We start from the raw sequence: 9,782 nt of genomic DNA, 5'->3' as shown, positions 1-9,782 counted from the left end.
CGCCCCCGGCTGCTTGCGGAGGATCCGGCCCTTGGCAGGCTCTGAAATGATCCCGAGCCCCCCTGCTTCCTTATTAAATCAAATCCATCTGGCCTCGGCCACGACGTTTGTTATTCGAGATCCCTCTCMGAGTGGAGCGGGGCCGGGATTAGCTGCTGGGCATGGGGGGAGTCTCCCTCCCTCTCTCCCACCCGGCTCCCCCAGCCCCTCCTGCCTCTCTCTTTTGTGTTTCTCCACTTCTCGGAGGAGCAGGGGGAGGCGCGGGCTCTTAAGGCRGCTTTTGTGCAGCCGCGCCGGTGTCCCCGCGGGACCATTATGCCACCCCGCTCCCGGCGGGTCCCGTCTAGACGTAATTGCCTGCACCTGACTTCTCCCGGCGCGAGGGAGCCGGAGCCCCCGCCGTGGTGCTGGGCACGCAGCGGGCCGGCGAGGCGGTGACTCCGCGCTGGGTGCCAGCTCCCCCCCCAACCCAAACTCCTGCCCTTCCTATTTCTGACCCCGAGCAGCCAAAACACCGCCAGGACCAGCTTTCCCCAGGGGGACGATGGGGCTGAGCGGGGGCTATTGCCTACACCAGCCCCTGGGAGCAAAGCGACCCTGGGGAGCGGCGCGGGGGTAAATCAGAGCGCAGGAGGATGTGCTGCAACGGAGCAAGTGCTTTTAAGCATTACAGCTTCCCCTGCTTGCCTGGGCCATCACCGCTGGTTTCCCTTAAGGCCGCTGCTTTCAGACCACTGTTTAGGAATCGCCAGATTGAATAGTTGCCTCTGGCCTCAAGCTCCACGAAGACGACCAATTTCCGCTGCTCTGACAATGTAAAAAGCAGTGGGGAAATGTAATTGCTGATACACTGCCAGCATGATGCGGAGGCCGGGGACCCGGCGGCGTGGGGAGGCACGTGCGCTCCCCGGTGCCGCCGCGGTGCCAGGCGGACGCCCGTCCGCGGCAGCCGCCTCGGCTCCTCCGCCGGCAGGGACGCGGCAACAGCTTGGCTCGCCCCAGCCCCACGGGGACCCTCGAGGGAAGGCAGAGGGGAGCTGCGGGTCCCCACGGCCTCCCCAGCAGCGGGCCCTCCGCTCGGGCCGCCGGCAAAGGCGCCAATTAGTGCAGTTGCATTTTTCGGGGTTATGGCTGGGCAAAGGCTTTCTCCTAACGAAGCCCGGGTGCTGGGGCAGCCCTGCGGCCGAACCTTGCTTCCTTTGCCACCTGCATCTCATCTATTGCAAATTTATATGTCCGCTTATCAGAGGACGGAGCTCACAGCCTCGACACGCTGTTATCTGCACCGCTGGTGGCCRCACTCCCCAGGGAGACTTAGCCCCACTCCTTGCCTGCTCTCAGCTCTAGGACCGTGGTCCCCGGGTGCTGGGGCATGACGCTCGTCTTTCCTGAGACCGCYGGTCTCGTTGTGCACGGAGTTGAACGATCGCAGCAAAGTGTTGAGCAGAGTTGGGCTGGGGTTGGCACGAGCAGGACTGGAGGAGGCAGGGACTGACTCTAACCATGGGGTCAGTGTTTACACCCCATCTGCAAAGCCAGTRGGAACCCGGACGCCTGGGTTCTCCTCCCGGCCTCCACGAGCGAGCGATGCGTAACGCCACCTTTCCAATGCTCCTGCTAAGAGCCTGCACCATCCCCCAGGCTCCCGCTTACCTGTAGCAAAGCTCATGCCACCATCTGGGTGCGGGGAGCTGGCGTCCGAGCAGCCGTCGCACAGCCCCTTCTTGCGGCCGCAGCGGCCTGCACGGCCCTTCCGCCCCCAGGAGCCRTCGCAGCCCGTGCGGGAGGCTCGGCGCCTGCTCTGCGCGCGGGCAGCGGCGTGCCGTCGCTCCGCAGACCTCTTCGGGGGCTGCCCCGGAGCGCCTGGGCGTTCGGCATCCCGGAGCCAGGGGAACGCCAGATCCTCAGGATTTCTGACTGGCTTCCAGGTCCTGGTCCTTTTGCAGCTGACTGGAAAATATAAAAGGAGACAAGGCACTTTTTCAGAAAGCCCTGGAGCCCGAGGCACTCAGCAGTGCAATAATTAACAGCGGGCGCTTTCATTCCTGGGTCACACACACACGTGTACGAATGTTACTGCGCTGCGGCTGATCTCTTGGAGGATCCTCAGCGTTCAGCAGCAAATGCCGCATCCAATGGGAACTTTCTAGTGGCACAAGAGACCTTTCGGTGGCAGCGAAGGTGCTGTCACCTTCACCGGGTGGCCTTGCTGGTACCAGCCTGTGCAGGGATCTTTGCACAACCGCGACGGAGTCCCAGCTCCTTTGCAGGCCACCTCGCCCCGCGGCGGGCTGCTCGCCCAGTTCGGAGGAGGCCAAGGAACGCGTCCACTCGATGTGCCTGAAAAGCAGCGCACATCTCTCCGTTTCTATGGAAACACTTCTTTTAAAGCAAATGAGTAATAATAATTAACCTGATATATTAAATAATAGCAATAAAGGCATTAGTAATGACTGGTAATTGGTAAAGCATCCCTAATAATACACGATCTGCTCCCTCCGCGATCTGCTCCAGGCGCAGGATCTTCTACCCAAAGGGTAGTCCCGGGTGAGGGCGAGTGCCCTCTGCGTTCAGCACCATAAAAGCAGTAGCTTAGCGGGATTCAGCGAGGGATCAGACATTTATCTGGATAATGAGGATGTCTAGACTGATAAGAAGAAGGGTTAAATTGGCTCAGGGCCTGATTCTGCTCCATCGTGCGAGCCGCAGAGCCAGGCACGCTCCTGCTCTGCAGGAACTTTGTGGGCAAACCCAAGCGGGATTGAGGCCGGGTCCCATCCTGCTCCTTTGTGCCCAGGCTGGACGTGGCGGGGAGAYGGTGGGGAGCGGTGGGGGCTGCAGGGAGGTGTGGGGACGGTGCTTTGGAAAGCCCAACGCTAAATAAAGACAGAAGTAAAGCAGGGAGGAAAAAGGCAAAGCCCTCCGCYTGGCAAGCCGGAGTCCGAGCTCCCTTTGCACCTCCCGGGTGGCAGCAGGAGACCTCGGGGAAGCTCCGATGCTGTTTACATCCTCMCTCGGCAGAGCCGAGCACCGCCGCCAGACGGGCCCTGCCCTCCAGAGAGCCACCGCGCTTCTCTCCCGCACCTCTCACAAGCCTTGCAGTCCGAGTTGTCGTCAGGGCCCTTAGCTCCCGGAAGGCAGAAGCAGGGAGAACGCTAAGAAATCTTCACTGCGCTCAAATGAGCTTTCCTGAGCTTTGTTTCTCTCTCTCCGGTGCGGTGCCCGTCTCCCCACCCTCCACGGAGCAAAGCCCCCAGAGCGGGGCACGTCCGCCGGGTCCCCCATCCCRCGAGCTGCCCCCGCAGCGCAGGTCCCCACGGTTGGGGATCGCACCGTCCTTTGCCGTGATGCCGAAAGGGCAGCTGCGTTGTGCGGCTCGACCTCGCACGGGCTGGCCCGTCGCGTCCCGCTCCCGAACCTCTGTTAYGGGCAGCAACACCCAGAGCAATGCGGAGCCCCAGGGGGATTTTGCAGCAGCTGGGAATGAGCTGCACGTGCAGYGGAGCTGGCAATGCTGGGAGCGGGACATGGAGCGTGAATTCCACGTGGATCCTCCGTCCGGCACAGCTCATGCTGCAGCCTGCCCCTACAGGGCTCTCCGCAGCCCTATTTCCACAAAACTGGAGGAATTTATTATCTCCAAAGCCTCCCTCCCTCTATCGAACTTGGCTGAGGCTAGTCAACAGGTTCAGACTAGGAAGATGTTTCTGTGCAGACAGAAGCACAGAAGCACTGGGATTGCTATGACTTTGCTTTCTAAACTGTGCTAAAATATCCTTTTCCAGCTATGAGATGATTCATAAAGGATCTGGAATTGCAGAGAGCAGATAAAYGCGGGGACCTGACAGTGTCACCCGGTTGTTTGTGCCAAGAGCTGCTTTGCTGGCTGCAGCCATCCGACGAGGTCTCGTTTTCACAGCAGGAGTGATCTTTCGAAATTGCTCAGTGCTCCTGCAGGAGTCTGACTGAGCAGACGGATCCGGGAGGCCAGTGCTACAGGAAAATCTGGCCCTGATTTAGGTGTTGGCATGAGAGCGGATCTGTTGGAAAAGGCAGGGTCCCACTGTGCGCGCTGAGCCCATGGAAAGGCATTTGGGTTTGCACGATCAACCTCAGAACATCCCCAAAAAGCTGCACAACTCGTATTGGTTGGGCTTGTCCCCAAACGGGCCTTGCTCTCCRTGCCGCCGTGCCAAGCAGGGAGCCGGGAGCAGCACGGAGAGCCACCAGGCCCTGTCGCAGCGACGGCTGCGCACCTGCACGGCTTCGCCTCCACCCCACCCCGACRTGCCACGCTGCCACTTCCACCGCGAGGCTAAAATTAGTATCGAGAGGAAGAGCTCCGGCGTGCGATGGAATGATTAAAGCATCCTTAGAAAGGAGGCATCACGTGGAAGGTAATGACTTTCCTCCTCTGTGGCACGAAGCGCAACACAGTGCAATATTAGGAGGAAAGATAAGGGGGAAGAAGAGGAAGACGCACACAGAATTGGAGTGATATTACTCATCCAGAGGAGTCAGGAAAAACTAGGAGCTGGGCTATGCTGGGCTGCGCTGTGGACGTACCCTGTGACTTTGGACAAAYTGCTTAGAAAGCCATCACGATGAGCAGGATCACGTGTGCTACGACCACCTGAGGTTTATGAACTGCTTTGGTTACAGGTAAACGCTGAGATTAAAKAGGAGGAAAAAAATCTCTTTTACATCCATGTAACTGCATATTTGAGAGAACTTTGCGGGATCATCAGTGTCACTGTTTTCTTGCACGGTCAGTGGGGGTGAGACACTGATCTTTCACTCTGTGCAAGGACATCCAAATCCACACGTTCGAGTTCTTTGTTGGCCTTAATTTGCCAAAAAGATGCCTGCAGCCAGCCCCACCGCTCACATGCGTGCCRTTGAGAGGCAACGGGATTTCACCTGACCCAGCTCCAAGGTAAAAACCTCCCTGCTTCCATTTCAAATCACACTTAATTGGAAATAACATTAAACCTGAGTGTACACGGAGCCTCAAAGCAGGAACATGTTACTGTGCCCAGAGGGTTCACCTGTAGCTCAGGAAAGCAGATCAGCTCCTCTGTTTGCACCCTCGTGCAAGCTAGTTAGACTCCACCACTCAGCTCCCTGTCTCGAAACTGGAAATGCAGCACATCCCCCTTTCCCAGGCGGATCTGTTAAAGACAGCCCTCATTTGTTACAGTAATAGGAGACAGGTAAGTCCCTTGGACGGGGCTGCCGTATTTTCGTACAAGATTTCCTGGACAGAAATACGTGCACATGCGCTGCACAGCTTGACAGTGGCCGTGCGGTGAATCCGACACATCCTGGACGCGTTGGATTTACCGGGCACACGCAGGCCATCTGTACAGCACGTGGCCTCGGGCCGGACACATCCAGGAAGCGTCCGACCGACTGCAGATGCACCACGCAGGTGATCGGCACACACGCGTCGGCGTCACGGCGAAGGACGGTGCGATGCCCAAAGAGCCGATCTGCACAYGTGCCAGCACAGTTACCCCAGGATTTCTTGGCCGATGCACGTTCAGAAATGCCAGACAAATGGCCAAAGCCCTAACATCCCACCAGACAAAATTTCTAGCAGTTAAAAGTGGACATGTCCAAGGAAACATACGGTGACCCTAGCTTGCCATGAGTTGAAAACAGGAATTATCTGCTTGCAGGAGAAGGGATTCCAATGGCAGGAGAAGATATTCCTTGGAAAACATGGTTATAAAACCACATGTGTGAGCAGCAGGAATCAGGGGTGTATGCAGCCCTGGAATGGAGCCCCACTTTAGATCCCAGATCTGAAATCATCTAGCTTTCAAGTTGGTGGATTTTCTTCAAGAAGCATGTGACAGTTTTTCCTAACACCAGGGTCCAGAAATCCAAAATCTCGACACTTACATTCACGGTCAAGTCTGCAGAATGCTTAGCACCCAGCAGTCCCACTGCCAGATTGTCCCGGTAGCTTAGCGCTCCATCTGCAGCCAATATGCCGAGCTCTTAACAAAATTGAGGAGTTCTTAAATCTGGTCTCTTGGGCCTGATCCCATGGACCTGGGCTCAGCAAAACCAAGGGACTGCAAGGAGCTTTGGATCAAAGCTTTACGGTAATTTACTTATCCCATAGAGGAGCTTAATTAACAAATGTTTGCAAAGCACTTTAGGTTCCCTGCATGGAGAGYAAGAAACCTCTTGCTATCGGTCCCATCTACAAAGCAAAGAGGTTTAAAATCAATACACGGCAAATGAATCGTGGGGACCGCTGCAGCTACAGCTGGGGCTGTAACGCCGTTGCTTTGCACGGATTGGGAGACCAGTTTCTAAACCCCGACCCTCTTGCTCCGCACCCGGGGCTGCTGGCGAAGGCTGCGGGATCGAAGCGCCCGGGACCCCGTACAGCGCACGAGCTCCAGCACAGCTTACCGGCGTTTGGGACRCTCCTCGTTCACGGGACGACGCCTCGGGGCTCTCGCCAGGAAACGTTCTCGCGCATCCGGGCTGGAGCGGCGTGAGAAAACGGTGCTGTCGTAGCGAGGCCGCCCCAGCTCCAGTTTCACATCGGGATTCGGATCGTGATGAAAATGAAGAAAAGCCTAAAAAAAAAAGGTGGTGGGACAGTCTGGTCACAGGAAGCATTTTAGCCTCGTTGCTGCCTGTACCGCCCTTGGCTTTCCTACAGCAGTTTGCGGGAATGGCGGCACTGGGATGCTCGCCCAGCTTTAAAGCTTTGCTAGCAGCTGTTGTCTTTCAAACGCATCTTTCGCCCAGACTCAGGTGCTTTTCGAGGGGAAGCGGATTCAGCAGTGGGCAGCGCAAAACTTTGATTTGTACTGATGACACAAATTAACCGAGGAAGTTTTTTTCCTGTGCTTGCTCCTGATGATGAACAAAAGTTGGTCTTTTCCCTAATGACAGTCTCCTGGCACCACCTCAGCGAATGTCAGCTTTATTCTAGCCTTCGACAGGGCTTTCTGTTACATGCAGCGGTGCCCAGACTCCACTCTGATGGCTCTGGCATCGACAGCAGCCGCAGTTTCTCCCTTTTCTTTGATTGCACTGGAACGCCTTGCCCAGGAAAGGGGTAGGGAGCACGTGACGCTGCTATACGATCCCAACCCTTCTGGCTTAGCAGAGCCTTCCGTCCTCCCTGGTTTTAATTAATGCTTTTTTTTTTTTTTTTTTTTTTCTGGACAGTAATTCAGGGATGTGGATTTTAAAACATTTGGAAATAACAACTTTTTAACCAGAAAAACTGCACTCTGGTCAAAGCTTCCGGTAGGGAAGTTCATGGAGTGGATGTAACTGCACAGTCTACACCCGCAGAAGACTACTCAGTTCACAGTCCAACAACACTACCTGGGACCAAAAAATAAGCATTTTGCTCCTATATCCAGGGAGCCGCAAATGTTCAAGCCTCTGACAGTCCTGTGATAYTTGCCCCAGTGATCTATTCCAGCTCATCAAGTCATCTAGCCACCTGGCAGCACTAACTTTAACCTGAATTACTACTAAAACATAGCTTCCCCAGAGGGCAACAGTGCCAGACGATAGGTAAGATCATTCCTAAGCAGTTGATATCACTGTGAGGAGGATCAAAGTCTTGGTTGGAGCCTAGCTGCGCTCCCAAAATACCCTATGAACTAAAAAGTGTTGCTATCAGGGACCCATCAGAATTAGTCATTGCCCGTGTTGCCAATTCCTGCAATTTTTCTATGAGCATTCATGTTTGTCAGAAATTCCCAACTCCATGAGTCATCTGAATATGTGAGAATATGAATTTGCATTTTTTTAAGTAAGTTTCTAGACCTCGTGGCAGGGGAGAAAAGTGAAGTGATGTAACTTAAGTGCAATCTGAAAGCCCCAGGAGGAGGCAACTGAAAAGAACCCCACATGCAATATTTCTGTAGAGCCACACAACTTTTTTAGCTAGCTTTGTTGTTTCTGGGCCTGATTTGTGCTGCTTGAAAGCGTGGAGCTGGAGCTGTGCAGGTCGCTCTCTTTCTTTTTTTTTTCTCTCTCCTTTCACTTTATGATTTTGAGGGGCACTTCTTTTCCGAGAGCTACAGAACAAAACTTAAAATGGAGGCTGGGAGCAAAATTATGTCCCTAAAATGTCATGATACCTAGAAACAAGGCATCATCATCAGCTTCACCAATGGGCTCAAACTCTGATCGATGAAAATTTAGTTCTATAATTTACCTGACAAAATACGACAGTTCCCAACAAYGCAAACCCATAATGTGCACGTGTGTTTGTGTGCATGGATGCACATACAAATACACAAGTACATTAAGAACACACATGCATATAGATATATGTGCACACAAAACACTTATACAAAGATATGTACCCATATAGATACACTTACACACGTAGATACATATTCCATCTAAACCCTCCCCACTTACATGCTCACTTTAYACATCTGCATTTTGCACACACGTGCCTGTAACACACATGCTCGCATAGCTATATACACACACTTTATTTTTGCATATATGCTTAAGTGGGCAGGTGAGCCACCACCAGCGGGTGTGTGTAAAAGTAACGGGCAGCTTGCATGTGAACATCCACACTTATTAAATGCACACACGAATCCGTTTACATACACAAAACCTTCATGTGGCACACAGGACTGAGCGTGTCTGTATTAAAAAAACACCCTGTGTGATGCATAAGTGTGTATGTACATGCAGAGGCAGTATATGCCATATATCCATCATACATGACGGATATCATATACAAACAGACCCTACCTCCTAGATGAAGGAAAACATCCCAAACTGCCAGACTTTGAGAAGTTCCATAACCATGCAAAGGCTAAAAAGAAATACGAGTAATTCAAGACACTGTTCTAAAACCACGAGTAAAACGAGCATGAAATACAACAGCTCGGGGTGGGTTTTTCTGTTCGTAGCTAGTTTTTTTTTTTTTTTTTTTTTTTTTTTTGATTTTTGTTTTTTTTGGGGGGCTGCTCACACCACAGGCACCAAAACCTCCAACCCCAAAACAGCTTCAGCCCAGGTCCTGGTGCAGAGGGAACCTGCTTGCTGGTTCAGTCTCCAGCATCTGCCTGACTTTGTGCTACAGATCGGCGAGCCTGGATGGAAAAACAAAACAAAACAAAACAAAACAAAAGCAAAATACCCATTCCCAAAGTGCCTGGGCAAAGTTGCAGGGAGCGCTATAGCAACACCTTACCGTCTGAGTCACTGGATGAGACATTTCCTTGTGCTGTGTGCCCCATCTGCTTAGTTCATTTGCAAGCTGAGATCTTCTGCTGTAGACCCAGAAAGAAAGGGAGAGAGGGGGGAGAGAGAGAGAGAAACCTCGCTGCAAGGATCTGAGCGCCAGAGAGAGGAAATCACACAAAATACGGTGGGGGGTAGAAAATTCCTGCCTCGGTGACAAGGCATCAGGGCCACCATCCCCCCGCTCGGTCCGCAGCCGGAGCCGCAGCCGCAGCCGGCGCCTCTGCCAGAGCCGCGGCGCGATGTGGCTCGGCGGAGCCGCGCACCGCGCCGCATTGGCCCTCCGGGGCGGCAGCGCGGGCGGCCGCGTCTCCCGGCCGAGACGGCTGGGTCGGTTCCCGGCGAGCGACGGCCGGGGTGGTGGTGGGGGGGGGCGAAGCGCGCACGAGCTGCTTTCCGAGCGGAATTTCCCTCGTTTCAATGAGAAAAGCGAGCGGGGGGAGCGCGGCCGGCCCGCGGCCCCCTGCGCGGGGTGGGGGCTCTGCCTGTGCGGGCAGCCGGCCCCGACGGGGCGGCCCCCCCCC

At 54.4% G+C, this 9,782-nt stretch overlaps 1 long non-coding RNA gene across 1 annotated transcript in view; it reads right to left on the bottom strand.

Annotated features, from left to right (window-relative positions):
- The window catches only part of LOC146587885 (uncharacterized), a 16,363-nt gene extending 6,587 nt beyond the window's left edge, over nucleotides 1-9,776 (bottom strand). Inside the window, exons 1-3 of the long non-coding RNA XR_014897543.1 lie at nucleotides 9,209-9,776; nucleotides 6,430-6,599; nucleotides 1,654-1,950 (exon numbers count right to left, since the gene is read on the bottom strand). This is a non-coding gene — a long non-coding RNA (uncharacterized LOC146587885). The remainder of the gene's footprint in view (nucleotides 1-1,653; nucleotides 1,951-6,429; nucleotides 6,600-9,208) is intronic.
- Between the last annotated feature and the right edge of the window lie 6 nt (nucleotides 9,777-9,782).

Source organism: Rhea americana, unplaced genomic scaffold (assembly GCF_003343005.1).
Source record: "Rhea americana isolate MKP2758 unplaced genomic scaffold, rheAme1 scaffold_557, whole genome shotgun sequence".
Classification (NCBI taxonomy): Eukaryota; Metazoa; Chordata; class Aves; order Rheiformes; family Rheidae; genus Rhea; species Rhea americana.
The sequence above is the reverse complement of the archived record's forward strand: the minus strand, read 5'-3'. Positions and strand labels throughout refer to the sequence as shown.